This window comes from Zonotrichia albicollis, chromosome 23, assembly GCF_047830755.1.
Source record: "Zonotrichia albicollis isolate bZonAlb1 chromosome 23, bZonAlb1.hap1, whole genome shotgun sequence".
Classification (NCBI taxonomy): domain Eukaryota; kingdom Metazoa; phylum Chordata; class Aves; order Passeriformes; family Passerellidae; genus Zonotrichia; species Zonotrichia albicollis.
In genome coordinates, this window is record NC_133841.1 from 3934006 (window position 1) to 3961274 (window position 27269).

At 46.3% G+C, this 27269-nt stretch overlaps 1 long non-coding RNA gene across 1 annotated transcript; it reads right to left on the reverse strand.

Annotated features, from left to right (window-relative positions):
* Window positions 1–20894: 20894 nt before the first annotated feature.
* Window positions 20895–27064, reverse strand: LOC141731472 (uncharacterized). The gene is made up of 5 exons (XR_012583557.1): window positions 26912–27064; window positions 26044–26235; window positions 23045–23218; window positions 22100–22216; window positions 20895–21481 (listed from the first exon to the last, which is right to left on the reverse strand). It is a non-coding gene; the product is annotated as an uncharacterized LOC141731472 (long non-coding RNA).
* Between the last annotated feature and the right edge of the window lie 205 nt (window positions 27065–27269).

The window sequence follows — 27269 nt, forward strand, 5'->3', positions numbered from 1 at the left end:
ACTTTAATAAATAAAGCAAACACTGCCTGTGTGTGCAAAGCTAAGCAAGGAATCATTGACTACTTCCCATCCACAGCCAAGAGTTCAACCTATTCCAGAAAAGCAGAGCTCCATCATGTTTAATGGTTACCTGGAAATGCAAATACCATCACTCAGTACGCATTCATTCCTTCCTTTTCCTCATCTTTATATGCTGAGCATGATGTCCCATGGCCTGGAATCGCGCTTTGTTCATCTGGGGTCAGCTGAACCAGCTGTGCTCCCTCCCAGATTTTGTGTACCCTCAGCTACTCACTGGTGGGTGGAATGAGGAGCAGAAAAGGCCTTGACTCCAGGTAAGCACTGCTCAACAATAACTCAAATATCCCTGAATTACCAACACTCTTCAAGCACAGAATCAAAACATAGTCCCATTCTAGCTACTATCAGGAAAATTAACTCTACTTACTAAACTGTATTGACTTGATTGGCAATGACATAACTTCATTTCCCCAAGTCAATGTGTTTGCACTCAATGGCACTGCAGCGACATCTCCCTGTCCTTGTCTGGACCAAAAAGCATAAATTGTGGATTTTTCCTCCTGTCCAGTAGAGGAGGGGCAGTGGGACAGCAGCTTGCTGAGCCCCTGGAGGACAGTCAAAGTCAACTCACCACAGCTGAACTCCTTCTCCCTGGTCAGGTGCTCTGTAGCAGCCACCCTGTAGAGCAGTGTAATTCCTGCTGATCTGGCTTTTCTAAAGAGCCTGGTGCACCCAGCACAGCACTGTGGAAGCTCCAGCAACACATCCCCATCATCCCAAGGCTCTGCAGCCAAGGCACCAAGGAGAAATGAGACTGTGCTGGACAGGAGCCCAGGCAAGGTGCACTAACCCTGCACTTGCCCAAACTGCAGCCTCTGCAGCTCCCAGCACAGATCATCCTGCACCATCAATGGCACCAGCCCTTCCAGCAGCCCTCCCTCCAGTGCCTTTTATTGCCACCCAGCCAGAGGGACATTTCCTGCACCTGCCATTGCCTGACAAGAGCCCTGGGCAGCAGCTGCCAGAAAGATCTGTCATCCCCATCTGCTGGTTTTTGGTTCACTCTGCTGCAGAGCTGCTCCAGGGTGATTCTTGCCCGACAGTAGTAGGTTGCTGCATCGCTTGGCTCTGCTGCCCGGATCTGCAGTGGGAAGCTGTTCTTGAACTTCTCATCTTTTATCTGGAAGCGATCCTTGAAACCTTCTCCATAGGTGCCATCCTCCTTGTAAATCCATTCCTGAGAGCCAGTTGGGCCCTGACGGTACCACGAGACGGAGTAGTACCTCATAGAATCCCCCTTCATGCGGCATTGCAAGGTGACAGCTTTTCCCTCTTGCACGGTCACTTCCCTGGGCTGCTCCAGTGTAGCTGCACCAGCGAGCGAGACTGCTGCAGAGAGCAAGGACAAAGCACAGTCACTGCAAGATCCAGCAAAGGTCAGGGCAATGCTGGTAGGAGCTTGCACGGGCGCTGGACAAGGTCTAGGACAAAATCCTCCTCTTGGAAGCCAACTAACAGAGATTGGCATAGCTGCAAGGCTGACAAGGAAGGAGACACCACATTTCCCTCCATCCTTTTCCCAGTCTGACAGGAAGCTTTTCTGCTTTTCCCCAAAGAAAGAGGAAGGAATTGCACCATGGGAGGACAAATCCCTTTCTCCTTGCAAAGACAGAATGGAGAGGCACCCACTGTCCTGTCCCTGAAGCTGCTCTGGGTGAGCAGAGCAAAGCCAAAGGGCTGTCGCTGTCGCAGGCAGTGGGGCTGTGCCCTGTGCTGCCATGGCCCAGCTGCTCTGTGCCAGAGGGGCCGCAGTGCCCCAGGAGCAGTGTCCAGTGCCAGGGCCAAGCGCTGGGCCCCGCGATCTGAGTGCAGCAGGGAGGTGCCCTGCGTGTGCCCAGGCTGCAGAGCAGGCAGCTGGCACGGAGGTGCCCAGCTCAGAGGCACCAGAGGAGCAGGGCTGCTCTCCCCGTGCTCCACAGGCATGGCTGGGCAGCTGGAGCCGGGGCACAGCTGCGGCTGCAAGCGCTCAGCACAGCTGCCCAGAGCCCTGCAGAGCCCAGGGCCACGCTCAGCTCCCGGGGCCAGCAGCCCTTGCCTGCACTTACCTACAATGGGCAAGAAGCCCACGCACAGGGCACTCCACATGGCCAGGCCCGCTCTCAGTGGCCTCTCTGCAGCTTCTCTGCGCCTGCACAACAGCTCTGCCCACACCTGCCCTGCCTGGGCCTCTGCCACTGCTCTCAGGCCCAGGCCCTGCTGGTCCCTCCCTCTGCCTGTGACAGCACTGAGGGGGAGAGGTGGGGCACCAGGAGCACAGCTTGAAGCTCTTGCTGCCCTCCTGGCTGCCTCTCACCCTGCATGGTCCCCATCTTTCTCTGAAGCCCTCTCCATACTCACACTTTGTGTGATCCTGTGAAAGAGCCTCAGGCTTGCTTGGGAGTGGCTCAGTGGGAACGCCAAATTGGGAAATTCCATTACTAAACTGCCCTTGGCATCTAGTGTGGGGCATGAAGCGTTGAGATAAGAACAGATCTGCCCCGAGTGGGCGGCAGACCAATCTGATCTTAGCATTAGCTGTATCAGGTATGGATCTACTGGTGCCAATGCTGCTGGGCTGTTCCTGTGGCTTTGGGACCTAACCCTGTGGATGTGCCCATACGAGCTCCCCATGATGATATTGTGCAGGGCTGTGGGCACCGAGAAAGGGTCTGGGTAGAGGACAGGTAACTCCTGTCCAGTGTTAGAGAGAGATACTGTCCCAAGGATGATCTAGGATTGCTTCCAGGCAGGTGGAACCCCATGGCTAGAGACTCTATTTGTCATCAAAATAAAACTGTGTGTGCACAGTGCCTCTTAGAGGTCTCCATATAATGAACGCTGGGGTGTCTCTACTCTGTCTCCTTGCAGGTTATGTTTCAATACAGGTCACAAAAGAGGAATTTCCCTGATTGTGGGAGGCTTTGGCATAGCCAGGGATCAGTTAAGGCCCTTCCTACAGAAATCCCAGAATTGACATCTATTTTCAAAGCTGTGTTTTGGAAGGACTGACATTGCCAGGAGCTCTGCATTCCCCAGTCCTGAGTGGTTTTGCAGGGGAACATCAGTTTTCCAATACTTTAGTTCAGATAACTTCTGCTGACTGAAATTTTAGGGAAAGAAAGAAAGAGGACTTCCCTTGCAGTTAGGTAATTAACCATCCTGCTAACGAGTTTCTGTGATGGATATGCCCATTTCAGCTCTTCCTTGTATATCCTGACTTGTTCCACATATTTTTAAGTGTATGGATTTCTTATGGGAGGTTCTCAGAAATGCAATAATGATGGTGTCCTGAATGCAACCCCATGTCGTTCTCCTTCCTGCACACAGTCAGGGCACACATCACTCACTGCATCCTGAAAAAGATCCAGATAATAACAAGTCTGTAGATTAATTAACCTACACATTGTCGTGCTTGCTTGGGTGAGCCTTGGGCTTCCTCCTGTCATTTTCTACATACCACTTTTCATTACCAGCATTCCCCCCTCCTTCAGTATTTCCTGACATTTGGAAAAGAGAATTGCTTATCAGAGAATTCAGCAAAACCACAGTTTCTCACCTATGAATCCAAGGCAAAATCTGACAGAAAACGCCATTCTGATCATAAATCAGGAATGGGGACTTACTAAGATATTTTGCCTGATCTGTACCGGACACTGTCAGGAAGCCCAAGTGTAAGACTGCTGCAGTATTTCAGATTGAGATTCCTAAGGAATTGTGACAGCGGTGCTGCAAGTGCTTCCAGTATTTACTCCTTTTCTTCTGTTACAAATAACTTCCAGCTCTAAGCCTGCTTTAGTTTGAAGTTTCAAATGAAGCTTCCCTGAATCTCCTTTCAGCTTCCTGATCCTTTTCTTTCCAAAGCCTCTGGATCGCTTTGCAAGAGTTCCCAACTGCTCCTGCTGGCAGGGGCAGAATGCAAATGAAGAGCAAAGAAGTAAAATTTGCGGAAAGACTGGGCACAACACTTCTTGTTGGGTTTGGGTGGTTTCTTTGGTTGCTTGCTTTTTTGCTTTTTATCTCCTGTTTGAGCTATTTGTGGAATTTCAAGAATTTGAAAGTGTTGTGAGAACAATAAAGTCTTTGGCCAGAAGGTAGCAGGAGAGACCAGAGAAAGAAGTTCAGGTTACATCAATAGAACTAACTTTACCAGGAACTTCTTAGTATTTCAGGACACAAAACAGCTTAGATTATACCCAGCAGATGCAGTAATGTGATTATTAGATTGCATTTCTAATGCTGTAAAAGACAGCAGAAGGATTCAGTGGTACAAAAAGGTATTTAGTATTGCCCATTGTCATGGGGTTCTTCATAATGTTTTCCCGTGTAACCTCTTGGAGAGAGCTTTATTGTTTCAGGATGCTTTTAATGTTCACTGCCACTGGAGAGAGCTCTCACCATTTTGAGTTACTTAGCAGGGCAGATGTCAGATACCACACTCTGTGTGTGACTCACTAAGGGTCAGGAAAAATAATGTGCTTGAGGTGAAAATTTTCCTCAAATTTCTTAAAAGTTTTTTTGAAGTTCACATTGTGGCTGGTCAAGTCACCAAAAGAGTGGGGCAAAAAAAGCTCTCCCACAGCATTTTTTAATGTTAGAGAATGAAGGCATTACTTTATTCTGGCCAAGATGTGTAACAGAAATAATTTCATCCACACATTGCACAGGCTGTACAGAGAAAGTCCTTCCATCACAAAGGTTTTCACTGGAGTTTACTTCTTCAGTCAAAACCCAGGGAAATTCATTGGTTCAATGCTCATTGCTCCCAAGTTCCGCAGTTTGTAGTGTTTGGTTTTTATTGATCCCTGCAATTTTGATGTTATTTTGTTCTCAGTCTTGGTTCTCTCATGGATCTTTTCCCAGACCAGGTGTCTCTGACCATGCCAGAACTGGTGTTTGGAGCTGATGTTCATTAATGCTCATTATCTTTTGTGTATCTTCTGTGCAGCTCCCAGTCTGCTGAGATGTGGAGCTCATCAGGCTTGGTGTGCTGGAACAGCCCTTTGAAAAGAAAACCTCAGTTCCTTTCCCCCTGGGCAAAGGGGAACAATACCCATGACTAAAGGTATAGAAAGAAAGTTTGAACTTCTTCTCATTGGCCCCAGTATGAGAAAGGTGTCAGAGAAATGTAGAAGGATTGGGGCTGGAAGGGACCTCTGGAGGTGACTGGGTGTCCCCTGCTCTAGCAGGACTGTCTGGAGCTGTTTGCCAAGGACCATGTCCAGGTGGCTTTTGAATGTCTCCAGGGTCAGTGGCTCAACCTCTGGAGACCTACAAAGGCTCTATGAGCACAATCAACCATGGATGCAAATTAATCTCTAGGAGAAGAGAACTAGTACTGTAAAAATGCATTGTACCAAAGAGTTCTGCTTATAATCAACCTCTATTATTCTGGAATCAGGACAATATTGTTTTTTCAGATGTCAGGATAATGCCACATGCAAACGTGCTTCTTTTAACAGAGGGTATTATAATGACCTTTCCTTCCTGTGCATCTGATTCCACTGGTTTTGTCTGAGTCAATATTCTCAAAATAGAAATCTGCCTAAGAGATTGGGTACAGGTGTGGAGTGCTTGAGAAAAACGTTCTGGCTATCATTGGAAAATCAGTAAAGAAATCTTGGTGAACAGTTCGACCCGATTGATGTTCTGGTGGTAGAATGCACTAAATGTGCATTTCACTGGATTTGGATTTGCCATGCAAATTTCACAGAGCTTCTACAAGGGTTGGGGCTCTTCTCTGGGTGTCTGCAGGGCCTGAGGGTGTGAGCTGAGCAAGCCCAGTGCAGCAGCCCTGGCTGTGTCCTGGGCAGAGGCTCTCTTGAGGGCTGCAGGAGCTCAGGCAGGGGGAGCAAAGCCTTATCTCCCCTTCAGGATGTGGTTACCTTGTGTTTGCAAAAGCAGGGGAGGGTTAATGCTGCCTGGTGTGACTGAGTCAGAAATGGTGACCACAGCATCCTGCCTGTAGCCTGTGAGAGGGGCATGAGCTGGGGAAGGTGTGGGCTGGGCTCTGTTAGGCAAGAGCCAAGTTGCTATGGAAACTATCACTCCATCAAACCACCCCAAATGACTTTCTGGTGGCCCCTTCCTCCTGTCCCTGAGTGCAAAACAGCAGCAGGGTTTCTTCTCTGCTGACAGGAGCATTTTCCCTCCCTTGTGCCTTCAGCAGGGACTCTCCTCACTGAGGCTCCTGACTGTGCCAGAGACATTTCCCTGCACAACGTCTGCAAAAGACAAATTCAACCAACAGGAAATCTTCATTATTAAAGATTTTTTTTCTGATTCCAGTGGGCTTTTAGGGCAGTTGGATTTCAACAATTCCATCTCACTTTCAGAAGAAAATGCACAGAAAACCCACTGCAGTTTAAGCTAGTACAACTTTATTTTTTTCACTGCCGCAGGAACCTAAAATGCACGGGCAATACATTTGGCCAAAGAAATACAGGCTGAATCAAGAAATGAGCAATAATATCTGGTTGAACTAAATCACTCCAGATTCTACACAGCTTTTATCTGCAATACACACTTATTAAATCTATCTAAATCCAAAGCTACAAATGGCAGCTCCTGGGCTGGAAGTCCCCTAGCAGTGCTAGTCCAGTTCCACAGGCAGTAACACAACATGCCTGGGAAAGGTGCTTTTCAAAGGCCATTTGTCTGCAGTGAGCACTGGAGTTTTCAAAGCTACTGAAGCAGGTTGAACAGTTGTGTGCAAATGCCAGAAGAGTGGGGGCATCTACTTAGCAGGAGAATGAGTGGATAAACCCACTCTCCTCTGTTGTCAGAGGAGAGGAAACAACGAAAGCACTCAAAACTCTTCAGTGTAAATCAGCTGGCCAGCAGGAGTGCAGAGTGTTGCGTGTCTTCAGGGGAAGGTGCTGCCTCGTGTCCTGGCTGGTCTCTGTCAGCAGCTCTGGCCCTGCTGGTTCCACCCCTTGTGCTGCTGGTTCACGTTGTTTCCTGCTCTTCTTTGGGTTCATTCCCATGTCTGGAAGAGCAAAGGGAGGTTTAAAGTACATTTAATGAAATTGGGCCTATGAACCAGTGTTTGATAACTGCAAGATGAGACAGATACACTCACAAAAGTTAACCTGGACTATCTTTTGTTCCTCTTCAGGTACTTTAATTTTAAAATCACCCCCCTTCTTCTCTTTACTCCCACAGGTTTTTATTTTGGGATCTTTGCCTTTGAATCCTTATTTGTCTGGATTTTTCTCCAGGCTTTGTGCTCTGCCTCTTGATATAGTCAATGAGATATTTATTGGGCTGTTCAGGTAATACCAGAGGTTCTCTGGCAAACAAACTTTGGGAACCAGCCTCAAGAACTGAGGTTTGAATACAGAAAAAGGCCTTTTCCTTTGTCCTTTGGGAGTCAGGCTGGGCTTGTCTTAATTGCTTTTTGAGGGAGGAAATTGGTTTTCATGTGTGTGGCTTGGTAATTGTTGTTGTCTTTTTTGCCAGAATACTTGCAAGGGCTGTGAAATGGATTCAGGAGCAGATGAATAGGCCTGATCCCTTGTGGGGCTAAGGACATGCACAGGGACAAGAAGTCACTCCTGGCATTTGCTTCCAGGCTTTCCAGACACCAAGCTATGAGCTCCCTTACCTCAGGAAAGAAACAGTTTGATGCTCATGAGGGTATTGAAGGCGATGCTCTTTGCCAGCAGGACTCTTAAACCCAGCACAGTCATGGACAGCATGTTCACTCTCTGCTCTTCAGGGTCTGCTCAGTGACCAGAAAAGAGGGGAGAGATCAGGGTCTAGGTTTTGGTGCTGTGATCTTGGCAGAAAGTAGAAAATCCACAGGTGAGAGTTTCAGGGAAAGGAAGAGCAGCAAAGGAACAGCCAAGAGAGAATATGGCAACGACAGGGGAGCCCAGGGTCTGTCTCTGTTGCTTTTTGCTTCCTGGGGCTTGTGAGTAACTGCAGGAGCAACCTTGGAGCAGCAGCTTGTGTGTGCTGAATGTGTCGTGTTCTGAGTCCTCTGCCCTGGAGAAAATACATTTCCATGCCTTTATTCCCCACAGAGGGCAATGTGACTTCACATCCTGTTGGGGTAACTCACCTTGTGCTGAGGGCTCTGTGCTATTGCAAACCCTCTCACTAGCCCCTTCAGCACCTTGAATGACCTTCAGCACTACAGAAACAATCCCACAAAATATAAAATGTGATTTAGTAAAAAACCCCAAAACATGCCACACTTTGAACTTTTTGTTGGTGTTGGATCAGCTGTTCCGGGTTGTGCTGCAGCAAGTTTGCTGCTGCAGGGTGAAATATGTAGTCATAAGGAAATTCATGTTTTAATCAAATAGATTGTGTCTTCCCCCTTTCTCCCAAAGTTATTAAACAGTTGAAACCATTTCTTTCAGATGCTTTGGAACATCTTTCAGCTCTCCCTGTTGAAATACCAAATATCTTTCTGATCTCTGCTGGCTGCCCAGGGCAATGCTGACTAGCAGGAGAAGAACACCAAGCCCCACAGGACATTGTCCCTAGAAAAATGTTGCACCTGTGCCATCAAACCATACCTGGCAATATTGTTACCATGCTGCTGTCGAACTTGTCCATGCACATCACCACTGTTGTGTTCTGTTCCTCAGAGATGATGTACTCGGTGTGGAAAGTCGTTGGTAAAGGTGTTGTTTTCAAAATGGTGCCAACATCTTGTGATGCAGTTGTTTTCTCCACAATGACTTCTAGGATAGAAGTTTTTGGATTGTATGCAACAAACTCCATGGTTTGGATAGGATTGATTTTGCTCCAGGCTTGCCCAAGTACTGAGTGATTGAAAACTCACGTATAGTTGGCTGTAACTCATTTGTAACAATCCCATTTAGTGTCTTTTATGTAATTATTCCTTTTCATTAGAGGTACAAATAACAAAAGAAAATTCCTTAAACTCACAACCAGCTGTCTTACAAGAAAACTATTGGTGTCAAAAGAATTTAGTTGCCAACAAATCATTGCGGTACCATGACTTGTTTTTTAAACAAAATATCTTTGCCTCCAGGTCAGGTCACAAGTGGAGAATCAAGGGTGATCTCAAAAACCAATGTCAGGATTTAACTCAGATTAGCAATTTGAATTAGAGTAAAACCATGGAACTGAAAGGAATCCTCCAGCAGCCTTCCTTGCCGGAAAGGGCTCAGCTTATGAAAAGCTGTCTGACACATCCACCAAGACTGACGTGTCTGCTTTGTCAGGAGCATCCTGAGGGGTCTCTTGGCTAAAGAGAGGTGCATGAGGCTTTTCATTTTGCGTGGTGTCTGCCTTGCAGGTGGGTCAAGAGATCCCTCAGCTCAAACATTTTGTTCATCCCAGGGTACTGATGGCAGTTTGACCAAGGAGCTCTGATTTTACCCCCTTTCCCCATCAGCCCTGTGCCAGTGCTGAGGAACTGAGGTGAAAGCCAAATCGTGCTCTGCCACAACTTCATGGGTCAGCTCTCCTGATCAAACAGGCAGAACTACACACTTGTGCACACCTGCAGCAACCAGACACCCTCCAGAAATCCAACACTGCCTTCCCAGCTCTTGTACCAGGCTTGGCCAGAGCCTGTCAGTGCTGTGAGTTCTGTGTTCTCTGAGAAGACCTTGAAAGGCTTTTCATGTGGTCTCCTCTCCAGGCTTTGCAAACAGCCAGAACACAACCAGGCTGCTTCTCTGCAATAGCTCCCTGGGCAGGATCTTCAGCAAGCAATAACGCACACAGTGCAACTATAGTTCAGAGAGCAGAAGATTTGTTTTATCTGACACCTGAAGGCTCACCTGAGTCCCAGTAGTTTGCATTACTTGACAGTACAGCCATGAATTCCTACCACTGCTTACTTCTGGAAGGCATTCACGTTGTATGTCCTAAAAATTTGTTTGGAGAAAAATTTGTTCTTCTTGTTTGCTTTCATCTTATGAAGTCATAAGAAGAGCCCTCTATTCCAGAAAGTAATGGGCCTTGGCATCCACATGAATATTTAATCTGGAATAATGCAACCTGAACCAAAAGAAAAACCTTCTCTGTCCTTAACAGAGCCCTCAACAGAGTGTGCCTGGAGTATCCCACAGTGGCACTAACGGTTGCTATTTTATGTCATTTTGATGTAGGAGTATTCTCAAAACTACTAATATAACTAATATATAGTATATATTATATAACATACATAACATATGTAACATATATAATATAGAATTAGGATAAAATATAATAATGTATATCTTCAGTGTGGTGGTGCCAGTGTCAAACCAGAACTTCTCCAACCAGGAGTTACAGATCTGTCTCAAAACTCCTCATGCTGGGAGCTCCTCACTGAGCTCTGCTTTCCTGCCCCAAGTCAGTCAGTGCAAGCCCGCTGGAGAATTGGACACTGGACAGTGAATTTGGGCCAGAGTGCTGCCCAAAGCGGGAATAAGTTATCACAGGCTAAGCAGTGCCCTGCGGGTGTTTGGGGATCATGGAATAATGGTGCTGTGCAGAGTCAGCCCAGATGTTCCTGGGAAACCTTCCTGAGCAGATCCAAGCTGAGGGTTTGGCTTGAAAGCCTGGCTGGAGACCGGGTGCGTTCAAGGGATTATTGCAGCTGAAAATTCTTTCAGTGAACCCAAACCTTTAAATTCCCTTGTTCTCCCCCACATTAATTTTAAACGAAGTTTTCGAGATAAAGAAATGTCACTTACTTGGTAGAACTGTGAGAGTCGTCCCTGGTCCATTTATCTTCCTCACACACTGAATATTTTTTTATTCCAATAACTCAATCTTTCTTCTTGCTGTGTAAACTTGTTGTAAATCTAGAGATAGATCACTAAATAGTTGGCCTAATTATCCATGGGTCCAAGTCCATGAGAGCACCCAGAGGTACTTTTACTTTGTAAACTGAAAAGAGAAAAAAATTACTTGATTAGTTCAATGATTTCAGTTAGCTTGATTGAGTAAAGAGTTTTCAACTTCTTCCTTTCTTCCACCTTTTAGAACCTTCATGAGCTCTTTTATGCATCCAGGATACAAGGAAATATATAAAGGATGTTCTAGTTTTCTTCTTAAACATTACAGTCACCCATCTTCTTTCTTTCCTAAAATATATCACCTTTTTTCATTCTTTGGGTTTTTGTACAGGTCCCTATGCTGTTTATATCACTGTGATACCACCAGCTTATGTATTCATCACAGTGATATATTTCATAGCAAAAACTGTCTCTTTTCCACTCCACAGGGTATTAGATTATACAAGCAGTCAAATGAACTCTTCAGTGGCTTGAGATCCGACATATCATATGAGAAAGTACCACATTGCTTTCAAGGTCGACTCTAAAATAGTATCTGAAATCATGAGTTTTAAATGAGAACTTGGGCATTACATGATACCTCTGAAAAGTCTGAAGGAGTTAAGCTGAGGAGAAAGCAGGAAAATTATCATTATTATGTTGTTGTTATTCCCAAGGATAGAGGTGTGTTTCTCATTTTAATCAGTGATTATAACAGCAATGCTACTATTTCCCATTGCTAGCAGGGGTTTGTTCAGCTGCTGTTCCCTTGAGCATCAATTTCTTTCTCTTCCTTGTTGCTTGAGTCCTGCAGGAAAGCTGAGGAATGTGCTGATGTGATGTTTCCAGTCAGTTCAACCGTTAGCATGAAAAAGAGAACAAGCCCTAAACCCCTCCTGCCCCAGGCCTGGGCACACACAGGTGCCTCTCACATCCCCTGCCCTGCCTGGCAAATCCTCCCAGAGACCTGAGACCTCACCCTGCTCCTCACTGAGATCTCCCAGGCTGTGAAACAGCCCCTTTGCATTCCAGTGGCCACAGAGAAACACCTGTGCTCACAGCCACCCACAAGCCACACATGCTGGCATTTTGTTGCTTTAAAAGCTCAGATCTGCCTTTCTTTTTGCTATCAATATCCTGGAGCAATGTCTTGGTTTTAGAGACAGCTGTCTGCCATGGGAGGTGAGAACCTCCCTTGGAATGGAAAAATATGACCTCCTTCCCTCTTAATTATTATCACTTTATATAATTATATAATTATTTTATGGTGCTGTCGGACAAATATGTAGTAAAAGGAATAACATTCATTTACTAATAAATACATGTATAGCAGCCCAAACAAACAACAGCACCAAACAGACCCACACACTCAGGCCCGGCCTCTCTCGGCCGCAGGCGCTTTCCCCTTCGGTGCAGTTCCGGGCACAGCCAGCAGGAGCGCTGCTGGCTCCCGGCCAGGCAGGGTGGGTGCGGTGATTTCCCCGCGCCAGCAGGGGGCGCTGTGGCGCGAGCTCGGCTCCCTCATGAGGCGATGGCGGCTCAGGCGGTGGAGGAGAGGGAAGGTGGCTCCTTTTGCAAAACTTATGGGGTGGCTGGTCTCTGCCACTGTGGCTCCTGAAATGTGCTGCAGCAGGAGCCTCATAGTGGCGAGCTGGAACAACAGAGGTGAGCACAGTCGGGTGCCAAAAAAAAATTAGTAAAATCTCTGAAGTTGTGGCAGGAGCCATGGGGCTTGGGCAGACACAGGGTGTAGAGTTAAAGTGTAGCAAAAATGCCCAAGCAGCAGCGGAAAAGAGCCGGGCTGGGCTGTGATAGCTGGCCTCCCACAGGCAGTGGGGATGCTCCCTCAGGGACCCTGTACTTCCAGGAGTGTTCCAAAATTGTCAGTGTGGATCCTTCCTGGGTGCTGGCAGTCACTGGCACTCTCCACTAAAGGGGAAGACCTGCTGAGGGGTCTCCCTCACTCTAGTGTTTCCCTGAGTGAGTCAGTAGAACTGCCCTCTGATCCAGCAGGATGGCTCAGTGCAGGGCCCTCCTAACTGGACACTGACAGAGTGGCTGGGCACAAGGGTCTCAGGTTTTCTGAGGCACTGACAGAGAAATTAAACAGTAGGGGACAAAGAAATCTCCTCACACTAAGGGTTGAGAAAACCTCCTGCTTTCATGTAACAGGGACAAAGTGGGGAATGTGGGAAAGCCTGGGGAGAGCTGCCTGACCCTCTGGCATCTGTGGCTCCTGTTTGGGATGTCTCAGGCACTGTGCTCAGGAACAAGCCCATGGATGCATTTGCATAGGTCTCCTTATGTCTTCTATGAAAGCCTACACTTGTAAATAAAGAAATGAATGCACAGTGCTCAGAAGTGCACCTGTGTTTATTGACATGGAGCCAGAGCTGGGAGTGGAGGGAAGGAGTTTATCATCATGTCCTGGGAAAGTCCATCTTAGCAGTGCAGTTCCTGGTGCAGTGCTTCTCTTTCTTCAGATACAATTAATTGACTGCTGTTATGTGTTACTGCAATGTTGTTGTGAGACTCCCTAAACTTCATGAAGTGTCCAAATGTGGTTCAGTTCCACTGTTCCATGTTAAAACTCTTTCAGCTCTTTCAGTGCCCATTGTGTTTCTTAGTCACGGTTTAACCACCAGTGGTAACTAAGCACCACGTGGCTGCTTGCTTCTTTCCACTTTATTGAACTGGAGAGAGAATTGGAAGGGCAAAAATGAGAAAATTCATGGGTTTAACAAATAACTCAGCACTTATTTATAAATAAAGCAAACACTGTATGTGTGAGCAAAGCAAAGCAAGGAATTCATTGACTACTTCCCATCCATAGCCAAGAGTTCAACCTATTCTAGAAAAGCAGAGCGCCATCCTGCTTAATGGTTACCTGGAAATGCAAATACCGTCACTCAGTATGCACTCATTCCTTCCTTTTCCTCATCTTTATATGCTGAGCATGATGTCCTATGGTCTGGAATCGCCCTTTGTTCAGCTGGGGTCATCTGAACCAGCTGTATTCCCTCCCAAATTTTGTGTACCCTCAGCTATTCACTGGTGAGTGGAATGAGGAGCAGAAAAGGCCTTGACTCCATGTAAGCACTGCTCAGCAATAACTCGAACACCTCTGAATTACAAACACTCTTTCCAGCACAGGTTCAAATCATGGTCCCATTCTGGCTACTATGAGGAAAATGAACTCTACTCCTCACCTTTCTCCTGACTGTTTTCCACTCTCTGCCCCTGCCTGTCCCTCTCCCCTCCTGGGCTGAGCTCCTGCCTGGCCAAAACTGAGGCTCCATGGGAGCCACAGAGGAGCTGAGCAGAGCTGCCCTTCCAGTGTTTTGTCTTTGCTCCAAGGAATTCTGAGCTGGGAAGAGCTGGTGTAGTCTGGGCCTTCAGACAACCAAACACTGAGGTAAAATTTCACCGTCTCAGGCAGGACTCATTCTTCTCAGCATCAGTATTGCAATCAGGAAGGAGGATAATTTAGGAAGGAGGGGTGGGAAGTGCTGCAGAGACCAGAGCAGACATTCCCCAGCTGCCCAAGGCTGAAAAGCAAGGTTTGTCCCTCACAGCTGGTGGGGGATAGGTGGTGGAGCAAATATTGACTATGCAGACAGTGCAGGACCTCACACAGGAGTAAGTGGATATGGACTGACAAAATCTATGACTCCATGGAAAGCTCCCCTTGGAGCAGGCTCCTGGCAGGAGCTGTGGTCCCATGCAGCGAGTAGCCCATGCCAGAGGAGGTTTTCTGCCTCTGTCCCACAGAGGAGCCTCAGAGCCATGGTCAGTTCCTGAAGGGCTGCACCCCATGGAAAGGACCCACTGGGCTGGAGGAGTTTGTGAGGAACTGCAGCCAGAGGGAAGAACCTGCACTGGAGAAGTTCCTGGAGAAATGTCATCCGTGGATTGGACTACACACTGAAGCATGAGAAGAGAATGAGAAGGAAGACATGGCAAAGAAATCATGTTTTGAAGTGATTGCAAACCACATTCAAAATCCCTGTGCAGTGATCAGGTGGAGGAGATGTTTCATGATTTGTTCTTATTTCTCACTAACCTATACTGATTTGATTGGCAATGACATAACTTCATTTCCCCAAGTCAATGTGTTTGCACACGATGGCACTGCAGCGACATCTCCCTGTCCTTATTTGGACCAACAAACATAAATTGCGGATTTTTCCTCCTGTCCAGTAGAGGAGGGGCAGTGGGACAGCAGCTTGCTGAGCCCCTGGAGGACAGCCAAAGTCAACTCACCACAGCTGAACTCCTTCTCCCTGGTCAGGTGCTCTGTAGCAGCCACCCTGTAGAGCAGTGTCATTCCTGCTGATCTGGCTTTTCTAAACAGCCTGGTGCACCCAGCACAGCACTGTGGAAGCTCCAGCAACATATCCCCATCATCCCAAGGCTCTGCACCCAAGGCACAGAGGAGAAATGAGGCTGTGCTGGACAGGAGCCCTGGCAAGGAGCAATAAACCTGCACTTCCCCAAACTACAGCTACTGCAGTTCCCAGCACAGATCCTGCTGCACCATCAATGGTATCAGCCCTTCCAGCAGCCCTCCCTCCAGTGCCTTTTATTGCCACCCAGCCAGAGGGACGTTTCCTGCACCTGCCATTGCCTGACAAGAGCCCTGGGCAGCAGCTGCCACAAAGCACTGCTGAGAGATCTGTCTTCCCCATCTGCTGGTTTTTGGTTCACTCTGCTGCAGAGCTGCTCCAGGGTGATTCTGCAATACAGTAATACGTTGCTGCATCCCCTTGTTCTGCTGCCAGGAGCTGCAGTGTGAAGCTGTTATGGTAGCTCTGCAGTCTTCCCTTAAAGCGATCTTTGAAACCTGCATAGGTATCATGATTCATATGAATCCATTCCATGCCCTGAGGGCCCCGACGGTACCAGTACATGTTGTAGCTGCTCATAGCACCTCCCTTCATGCTGCAGTGGAAGGTGAATTCATCTCCCTCATGTACAGAAAATTCCCTGGGGAACTGCTCCAAAGTGGCTGCACCAGCGAGTGAGACTGCTATAGAGAGCAAGAACGAGCCACAGTCACTGCAAGATCCAGGAAATGTCAGGACAATGCTTGTGGGGCTTTGGACTGGAACAGGACCTGTGGGAGGACAAAATCCTCCTCTTGGAAGCCAGCTGACACAGATGGGCAGAGTTGGTGGCAGCTAGCAAGGCTGACAAGGAAGGAGAAACCACATTTCCCTCCATCCAGGCTGAAAGGAAGATTTTTCCTCATGTTCCCCAAAGAAGCAGGAAGGAATTGCACCATGGGAGGACAAATCCCTTTGTGCTGGCCAAGACAGGATGGTGAGACACCCACAGTCCTGTCCCTGAAGCTGCTCTGGGTGAGCACAGCAAAGCCAAAGGGCTGTCGCAGGCAGTGGGGCTGTGCCCTGTGCTGCCATGGCCCAGCTGCTCTGTGCCAGAGGGGCCGCAGTGCCCCAGGAGCAGTGTCCAGTGCCAGGGCCAAGCGCTGGGCCCCGAGATCTGAGTGCAGCAGGGAGGTGCCCTGCGTGTGCCCAGGCTGCAGAGCAGGCAGCTGGCACGGAGGTGCCCAGCTCAGAGGCACCAGAGGAGCGGGGCTGCTCTCCCCGTGCTCCACAGGCATGGCTGGGCAGCTGGAGCCGGGGCACAGCTGCGGCTGCAAGCGCTCAGCACAGCTGCCCAGAGCCCTGCAGAGCCCAGGGCCATGCTCAGCTCCTGGGGCCAGCAGCCCTTGCCTGCACTTACCTACAATGGGCAAGAAGCCCACGCACAGGGCACTCCACATGGCCAGGCCCGCTCTCAGTGGCCTCTCTGCAGCTTCTCTGCGCCTGCACAACAGCTCTGCCCACACCTGCCCTGCCTGGGCCTCTGGCACTGCTCTCAGGCCCAGGCCCTGCTGGTCCCTCCCTCTGCCTGTGACAGCACTGAGGGGGAGAGGTGGGGCACCAGGAGCACAGCTTGAAGCTCTTGCTGCCCTCCTGGATGCCTCTCACCCTGCATGGTCCCCCATCTTTCTGTGAAGCCCTCTCCATATTCACCCTTTGTGTGATCCTGTGAAAGAGCCTCAAGCTTGATTTGGAGTGGCTTGGTGGGAACACTAAATTGGGAAATTCCATTCCTAGACCCCAACAGCCTCATTTGGCATCCAGTGTGGGGCATGAAGCGTTGAGATAAGAACAGATCTGCCCCGAGTGGGCTGCAGACCAATCTGATCTCAGCATTAGTTTTATCAGGTATGGATCCACTGGTGCCAATGCTGCTGGGGCTGTTCCTGTGGCTGTGGTACCTAACCCTGTGGATATTCCCATATGAGCTCCCCACGATGGTATGGTGCAGGGCTGTGGGCACTGAGAATGGGATTGGGGAAGAGGACAGGTGACTCCTGTCCAGTGTTAGAGAGAGATACTGTCCCAAGGATGATTTAGTAGTGCTTCCAGGCAGGTGGAACCCCATGGCTAGAGACTCTATTTGTCATCAAAATAAAACTGTGTGTGCACAGTGCCTCTTAGAGGTCTCCATATAATGAACGCTGGGGTGTCTCTGCTCTGTCTCCTTGCAGGTTATGTTTCAATACAGGTCACAAAAGAGGAATTTCCCTGGTTGTCACAGGCTTTGGCATAGCCAGGGATCACGTAAGGCCCTCCCTACGGAAATCCCAGAATTGACATCGATTTTCTAAGGTGTGTTTTGGAAAGACAGACATTGCCGGGAGCTCTGCACTCCCCAGTCCTGAGTGGTTTTGCAGGGGAACATCAGTTTTCCAATACTTTAGTTCAGATAACTTCTGCTGACTGAAATTTTAGGGAAAGAGAGAAAGAGGACTTCCCTTGCAGTCAGGTGATTAACCATCCTGCTAACAAGTTTCTGTGATGGATATGCCCATTTCAGCTCTTCCTTGTATATCCTGACTTGTTCCACATATTTTTAAGTGGATGAATTTCTTATGGGAGGTTCTCAGAAATGCAATAATGATGGTGTCCTGAAAGCAACCCCACGTAGTTCTCCTTCCTGCACCCAATCAGGGCACACATCACTCACTGCATCCTGAAAAAGGTCCAGATAATAACAAGTCTGTAGATGAATTAACCTACACATTGTCGTGCTTGCTTGGGTGAGCCTTGGGTTTCCTCCTGTCATTTTCTACATACCACTTTTCATTACCAGCATTCCCCCCTCCTTCAGTATTTCCTGACATTTGGAAAAGAGAATTGCTTATCAGAGAATTCAGCAAAACCACAGTTTCTCACCTGTGAATCCAAGGCAAAATCTGACAGAAAACGCCATTCTGATCATAAATCAGGAATGGGGACTTACTAAGATATTTTGCCTGATCTGTACAGGACACTGTCAGGAAGCCCAAGTGTAAGACTGCTGCAGTATTTCAGATTGAGATTCCTAAGGAATTGTGACAGCGGTGCTGCAAGTGCTTCCAGTATTTACTCCTTTTCTTCTGTTACAAATAACTTCCAGCTCTAAACCAGCTTTAGTTTGAAGTTTCAAATGAAGCTTCCCTGAATCTCCTTTCAGCTTCCTGATCCTGTTCTTTCCAAAGACTCTGGATCACTGAGTAAGAGCTCCCAACTGCTCCAGCTGGCAGGGGCAGAATGCAAATGAAGAGCAGTTTAATTTGTGGCATGACTGGGCACACCACTTCTTGTGGGGTTTGGGTGGTTTCTTTGGGTGGTTGTTTGTTTGCTTTTTATCTCCTGTTTGAGCTATTTGATGGATTTCATGAATTTGAAAATGTTGTGTGAACAATAAACACTTTGACCAGAAGGTAGCAGGAGAGACCAGAGAAAGAAGTTCAGGTTACATCAATAGAACTAACTTTACCAGGAACTTTTTAGTATTTCAGGACACAAAACAGCTTAGATTATACCCAGCTGATGCAGTAATGTGATTATTAGATTGTACTTCTAATGCTGTAAAAGACAGCAGAAGGATTCAGTGGTACAAAAAGGTATTTAGTATTGCCCATTGTCATGTGGTTCTTCATAATGTTTTCCCGTGTAACCTCTTGGAGAGAGCTTTATTGTTTCAGGATGCTTTTAATGTTCACTGCCACTGGAGAGAGCTCTCACCATTTTGAGTTGCTGAGCAGGGCAGATGTCAGATACCACACTCTGTGTGTGACTCACTAAGGGTCAGGAAAAATAATGTGCTAGAGGTGAAAATTTTCCTCAAATTTCTTAAAAGTTTTTTTGAAGTTCACATTGTGGCTGGTCAAGTCACCAAAAGAGTGGGGGAAAAAAAGCTCTCCCACAGCATTTTTTAATGTTAGAGAATGAAGGCATTACTTTATTCTGGCCAAGATGTGTAACAGAAATAATTTCATCCACACATTGCACATGTTGTACAGAGAAAGTCCTTCCATCACAAAGGTTTTCACTGGAGTTTACTTCTTCAGTCAAAACCCAGGGAAATTCATTGGTTCAATGCTCATTGCTCCCAAGTTCCGCAGTTTGTAGTGTTTGGTTTTTATTGATCCCTGCAATTTTGATGTTATTTTGGTTCTCAGTCTTGGTTCTCTCATGGATCTTTTCCCAGACCAGGTGTCTCTGACCATGCCAGAACTGGTGTTTGGAGCTGATGTTCATTAATGCTCATTATCTTTTGTGTATCTTCTGTGCAGCTCCCAGTCTGCTGAGATGTGGAGCTCATCAGGCTTGGTGTGCTGGAACAGCCCTTTGAAAAGAAAACCTCAGTTCCTTTCCCCCTGGGCAAAGGGGAACAATACCCATGACTAAAGGTATAGAAAGAAAGTTTGAACTTCTTCTCATTGGCCCCAGTATGAGAAAGGTGTCAGAGAAATGTAGAAGGATTGGGGCTGGAAGGGACCTCTGGAGGTGACTGGGTGTCCCCTGCTCTAGCAGGACTGTCTGGAGCTGTTTGCCAAGGACCATGTCCAGGTGGCTTTTGAATGTCTCCAGGGTCAGTGGCTCAACCTCTGGAGACCTACAAAGGCTCTATGAGCACAATCAACCATGGATGCAAATTAATCTCTAGGAGAAGAGAACTAGTACTGTAAAAATGCATTGTACCAAAGAGTTCTGCTTATAATCAACCTCTATTATTCTGGAATCAGGACAATATTGTTTTATCAGATGTCAGGATAATGCCACATGCAAACGTGCTTCTTTTAACAGAGGGTATTATAATGACCTTTCCTTCCTGTGCATCTGATTCCACTGGTTTTGTCTGAGTCAATATTCTCAAAATAGAAATCTGCCTAAGAGATTGGGTACAGGTGTGGAGTGCTTGAGAAAAACGTTCTGTCTATCATTGGAAAATCAGTAAAGAAATCTTGGTGAACAGTTCGACCCGATTGATGTTCTGGTGGTAGAATGCACTAAATGTGCATTTCACTGGATTTGGATTTGCCATGCAAATTTCACAGAGCTTCTACAAGGGCTGGGGCTCTTCTCTGGGTGTCTGCAGGGCCTGAGGGTGTGAGCTGAGCAAGCTCAGTGCATCAGCCCTGGCTGTGTCCTGGGCAGAGGCTCTCTTGAGGGCTGCAGGAGCTCAGGCAGGGGGAGCAAAGCCTTATCTCCCCTTCAGGATGTGGTTACCTTGTGTTTGCAAAAGCAGGGGAGGGTTAATGCTGCCTGGTGTGACTGAGTCAGAAATGGTGACCACAGCATGCTGCCTGTAGCCTGTGAGAGGGGCATGAGCTGGGGAAGGTGTGGGCTGGGCTCTGTTAGGCAAGAGCCAAGTTGCTATGGAAACTATCACTCCATCAAACCACCCCAAATGACTTTCTGGTGGCCCCTTCCTCCTGTCCCTGAGTGCAAAACAGCAGCAGGGTTTCTTCTCTGCTGACAGGAGCATTTTCCCTCCCTTGTGCCTTCAGCAGGGACTCTCCTCACTGAGGCTCCTGACTGTGCCAGAGACATTTCCCTGCACAAAGTCTGCAAAAGACAAATTCAACCAACAGGAAATCTTCATTATTAAAGACTTTTTTTCTGATTCCAGTGGGCTTTTAGGGCAGTTGGATTTCAACAATTCCATCTCACTTTCAGAAGAAAATGCACAGAAAACCCACTGCAGTTTAAGCTAGTACAACTTTATTTTTTTCACTGCCGCAGGAACCTAAAATGCACGGGCAATACATTTGGCCAAAGAAATACAGGCTGAATCAAGAAATGAGCAATAATATCTGGTTGAACTAAATCACTCCAGATTCTACACAGCTCTTATCTGCAATACATACTTATTAAATCTATCTAAATCCAAAGCTACAAATGGCAGCTCCTGGGCTGGAAGTCCCCTAGCAGTGCTAGTCCAGTTCCACAGGCAGTAACACAACATGCCTGGGAAAGGTGCTTTTCAAAGGCCATTTGTCTGCAGTGAGCACTGGAGTTTTCAAAGCTACTGAAGCAGGTTGAACAGTTGTGTGCAAATGCCAGAAGAGTGGGGGCATCTACTTAGCAGGAGAATGAGTGGATAAACCCACTCTCCTCTGTTGTCAGAGGAGAGGAAACAACGAAAGCACTCAAAACTCTTCAGTGTAAATCAGCTGGCCAGCAGGAGTGCAGAGTGTTGCGTGTCTTCAGGGGAAGGTGCTGCCTCGTGTCCTGGCTGGTCTCTGTCAGCAGCTCTGGCCCTGCTGGTTCCACCCCTTGTGCTGCTGGTTCACGTTGTTTCCTGCTCTTCTTTGGGTTCATTCCCCATGTCTGGAAGAGCAAAGGGAGGTTTAAAGTACATTTAATGAAATTGGGCCTATGAACCAGTGTTTGATAACTGCAAGATGAGACAGATACACTCACAAAAGTTAACCTGGACTATCTTTTGTTCCTCTTCAGGTACTTTAATTTTAAAATCACCCCCCTTCTTCTCTTTACTCCCACAGGTTTTTATTTTGGGATCTTTGCCTTTGAATCCTTATTTGTCTGGATTTTTCTCCAGGCTTTGTGCTCTGCCTCTTGATATAGTCAATGAGATATTTATTGGGCTGTTCAGGTAATACCAGAGGTTCTCTGGCAAACAAACTTTGGGAACCAGCCTCAAGAACTGAGGATTGAATACAGAAAAAGGCCTTTTCCTTTGTCCTTTGGGAGTCAGGCTGGGCTTGTCTTAATTGCTTTTTGAGGGAGGAAATTGGTTTTCATGTGTGTGGCTTGGTAATTGTTGTTGTCTTTTTTGCCAGAATACTTGCAAGGGCTGTGAAATGGATTCAGGAGCAGATGAATAGGCCTGATCCCTTGTGGGGCTAAAGACATCCACAGGGACAAGAAGTCACTCCTGGCATTTGCTTCCAGGCTTTCCAGACACCAAGCTATGAGCTCCCTTACCTCAGGAAAGAAACAGTTTGATGCTCATGAGGGTATTGAAGGCGATGCTCTTTGCCAGCAGGACTCTTAAACCCAACACAGTCATGGACAGCATGTTCACTCTCTGCTCTTCAGGGTCTGTTCAGTGACCAGAAAAGAGGGGAGACATCATGGTCTAGGTTTTGGTGCTGTGATCTTGGCAGAAAGTGGAAAATCCACAGGTGAGAGTTTCAGGGAAAGGAAGAGCAGCAAAGGAACAGCTATGAGAGAATATGGCAACGACAGGGGAGCCCAGGGTCTGTCTCCATTGCCTTTTGCTTCCTGGGGCTTGTGTGTAACTGCAGGAGCAACCTTGGAACAGCAGCTTGTGTGTGCTGAATGTGTCGTGTTCTGAGTCCTCTGCCCTGGAGAAAATACATTTCCCTGGAGAAAATACATTTCCATCAATACTTTATCCCCCACAGAGGGCAATGTAGCTTCATATCATGTTGGAGTAACTCATCTTGTGCTGAGGGCTCTGTGCTATTGCAAACCCTCTTACTAGCCCTTTCAGCACCTTGAATGACCTTCAGCACTACAAAAACAATCACACAGAATATAAAATGTGATTTAGTAAAAAACCCCAAAACATGCCACACTTTGAACTTTTTGTTGGTGTTGGATCGGTTGTTCCAGGTTGTGCTGCAGCAAGTTTGCTGCTGCAGGGTGAAATATGTAGTCATAAGGAAATTCATGTTTTAATCAAATAGATTGTGTCTTCCCCCTCTCTCCCAAAGTTATTAAACAGTTGAAACCATTTCTTTCAGATGCTTTGGAACATCTTTCAGCTCTCCCTGTTGAAATACCAAATCTCTCTCTGATTTCTGCTGGCTGCCTAGGGCAATGCTGACAAGCAGGAGAAGAACACCAAGCTCCCCCCGGAAATTGTCCCTAGAAAAATGTTGCACCTGTGCCACCAAACCGTACCTGGCAGTATTGTTACCATGCTGCTGTCGAACTTGTCCGTGCACATCACCATTGTTGTGTTCTGTTCCTCAGAGATGTACTCGGTGTGGAAAGTCGTTGGCCAAGTCGTTGGCAAAGGTGTTGTTTTCAAAATGGTGCCAACATCTTGTGATGCAGTTGTTTTCTCCACGACCTCTAGGATAAAAGTTTTGGACTGTATGTAACAAACTCCATGATTTGGACAGGATTGATTTTACTGCAGGCTTGCCTGGGTGCTGAGTGACCCAAAATTCACACGTACTCCATCTGTGACTAATTTGTAACAATCCCATTTAGTGTGTTTTATGACATTATTCCTTGTCATTAGAGGTACAAGTAAGAAAAGAAGATTGCTTAAACTCACAACCAGCTGTCTTGCAAGAAAACTATTGGTGTCAAAAGAATTTAGTTGCCAACAAATCATTGCAGTACCATGACTTGTTTTTTAAACAAAATATCTTTGCCTCCAGGTCAGGGCACAAGTGGAGAATCAAGGGTGATCTCAAAAACCAATGTCAGGATTGAACTCAGATTAGCAATTAGGATGAGACTAAAACCATGGAACTGAAAGGAATCCTCCAGCAGCCTTCCTTGCCAGAAAGGGCTCAGCTTATGAAAAGCTGTCAGACATATCCACCAAGATTGACGTGTCTGCTTTGTCAGGAGCATCCTGAGGGGTCTCTTGGCTAAAGAGAGGTGCATGAGGCTTTTCATTTGGCATGGTGTCTGCCTTGCAGGTGGGTCAAGAGATCCCTCAGCTGTAACATTTTGTTCATCCCAGGGTACTGATGGCAGTTTGACCAAGGAGCTCTGATTTTACACCCTTTCCCCATCAGCCCTGTGCCAGTGCTGAGGAACTGAGGTGAAAGCCAAACCGTGCTCTGCCACAACTTCATGGGTCAGCTCTCCTGATCAAACAGGCAGAACTACTCACTTGTCCACATCTGCAGCAGTCAGACACCCACCAGAAATCCAACATTTCCTTCCCAGGTGTTCTACCAAGCATTGGCCAGAGCCTGTCAATCCTGTGCATTCTGTGTTCTCTGAGAAGACATTCTCTGACAAGGGTTTTTCATGTGGTCTCCTCTCCAGGCTTTGCAAACAGCCAGAACACAACCAGGCTGCTTCTCTGCAATAGCTCCCTGGGCAGGATCTTCAGCAAGCAATAACGCATATAGTGCAACTGTTGTTCAGAGAGCAGTAGATTTGTTTTATCTGACCCCAGAATGCTCACCTGAGTCCCTCCTGTTTGTATTCCCTGACAGTACAGCCCTGAATTCCTGCCACTGCTTGATTCTGGAAGGGATTCATCTTTTATGTTCTGAAAAGTTATTTGGACAAAAATTGTTCTTCTCCTTTGCTGTCATCTTATAAAGTCACAGGAGGAGCCCCCTATTCCAGAAAGTAATGCGCCTTAGCATTCTCAGTGCATGTTTAATCTGGAATAATCTGACCTGAACCAAAAACAAAACCTTCTCTGTCCTTATCTGACCGCTAAACAGGATATGCTTTGAGTAACCCACAGTGGCACTAATGGTTATTATTTTATGTGATTTTGATTTGGATGTATTCTCAAAATGACTAATAACCACAGTAATAACAATATAAGGAAAAATGTCATTTAATATGTAACATACATAAGATACATATGTAACATATGTAACATGTATAATATAGAATTAGGGTAAAATATAATAATGTATGTCTCCATGTATGCCTGTTATAATGCATATTGCTAGCTCCCAAAGGAATTCAAACCAAATTGGGGAAGTTGATCACAATCTGGACGTTTTGTCTTCAATTTATTAAGTATTTCAGCAGACACAAAAGGGACTATGATTCATAAGGCCCAAGATCTTTTACTGTCAAACATAATTCCAGAATGTCTTTGCAGCTCTGAAAATATCCCATCTTTATCAAGAAAAAGAAAATTGTTGAACAGCACAGAAAGAAAAGGTCTTTCTTCAGAATACTAAATTTGCATTCCTTTGTCCCTTTGGAACTGGAACTGCATTGAGATTCTTCCTAAATACACATTTGTTCCCATGAAATATATCCTATAGACATGGAGAGATATTTGGCAATACTACGCCCTTCTGGAAGGAGATTAGGATGTTTTAGTGATGCAGAATAACATGAGACGTTCTTGCTGCACTTTTAAGCCATGCAGACCTCTGAAAGCAAAGCAACAATTCCTGAGGAATGAACCTGGATCTTTAAGATAACACAGATCAACATCACAAATTTCTCTGTCACCCCAACCTTCACAGTCCCATTGAAATGCTTGGGGTGACATGCATCTTTATTGTTCATAATGGATTCCAAATAAGGATAGGAATAACTAAGACTTCTTATAATCCCTACTCCCCACACTGGTCTTTTCAGAACCCACACAACCTGGAGCCAATTTTCTTTCATTCCAGGAGCTCTTGGCTATGAGGCACTTGTGAGAATTTAAGCCCAAGGCTATTTCACCTCCTTCCTGCTCTGTCCCCAGGCCAGGTGAATGCCTTACCTGGGGACACTCTCAGTGTGGTGCCAGGGTCAAACCAGAACTTCTCCAACCAGGAGTTACAGATCTGTCTCAAAACTCCTCATCCTGGGAGCTCCTCACTGAGCTTTGCATTCCTGCCCCAAGTCAGTCAGTGCAAGCCCACTGGAGAATTGGACACTGGAGAGTAAATTTGGGCCAGAGTGCTGCCCAAAGTGGGAATAAGTTACCATAGGCTAAGCAGTGCCGTGTGGGTGTTTGGGGATCATGGAATAATGGTGCTGTGCAGAGTCAGCCCAGATGTTCCTGGGAAACCTTCCTGAGCAGATCCAAGCTGAGGGTTTGGCTTGAAAGCCTGGCTGGAGAGCGAGTGCATTCAAGGGATTTTTGCAGCTGAAAATCCTTCCAGTGAACCCAAACCTTTAAATTCCCTAGTTCTCCCCCACATGAATTTTATATGAGGTTTTAGAAATAAAAAAATGTCACTTACTTGGTTGAACTATGAGAATCGTCCCTGGTCCAGTTGCTGTTGTCACACTGCTAAGACTTATTCCAATAACTCACTCTTTCTTCATGGTGTTTACACTTGTTGTAAATCAAGAGCTGGATCACTAGATAGTTGGTCTAATTATCCATAAGTGCAAGTCCATGAGAGCACCCAGATGTACATTTAGTTTGTAAACTGAAAAGGGAAAAACATTACTTGATTAGTTCAATTATTTCAGTTAGATTGAATGAGTATAGAATTTCCAACCTCTCCTTTTCTTCCACCTTTTAGAACCTTATGAACTCTTTTATCTATCCAGGATAAAAGGAAATATATAAAGGAGTTCTAGTTCTCTTTTCATACATTACAGTCATCTCTCTCCTTTCTTTCCCAAAATACCTCACCTTTATTCCTTCTCTGGGTTTTTGTACAGGTCCTTATCCTGTTTATATCATTGTGGTATCCCAGCCCCAAACACAGTGATATGTTTCATAGCAAAAACTGTCTCTGTTTCACTAGACAGAATTTAGGATTATACAGGCAGTCACATGACTTCTTTTGTGGTTTGAGATCCAGCATACCACATGAAAAAAAATATTGCTTTCAAGGAAGGATTTAACATAATATCTGAAATCTTGAGTTGTATATGAGAACCTGGGGATTACATGACACCTCCGAAAAGTCTGATAGAGTTAAGCTGGATAGAAAGCAGGAAAATTATCAGTACTTTATATGTTTTTTCAAAGCATTTCTGAAAATTCTCCTGACTTGCTGAAAGCTGTCCCCTTTTCTCCCTTTGTTTCAGTGCTCAGAAGCAGGAGGAAGCTGCCCTCTGATCTCTTAGAACTGGTGCCTGGAGGTCATTTAATACCTTAGAAAGTCTCCATGGTGTTTTAGGTAAGAGGCCAAAGTAGGTAAAACGATTTTACTTTGTTGTGTAGGGGCACTGAAACCTTGGGGTTGAGGATCAAAGAGTGAAGGGTCTTGTTCTTCATGCATCTGCTCCTGGCTGTTGTTGGATCTGAAATTAAAAGGATCTTTGTTCTTAGCAAAATCTTCCTCTGTGCTCTGAGACAAAGAGAAGAACACAATGGTGAGCTTAAATAGAAATTTCTAAATACAGAAGATTGTCTACTTGTTCAACTGGAGCTGGTTATCAAATGTCTAAAATGACCTGTCTGGGAGAGCCAAGATCTCAGATTGAATGGTGAGGAAATTGGTCATTGAAA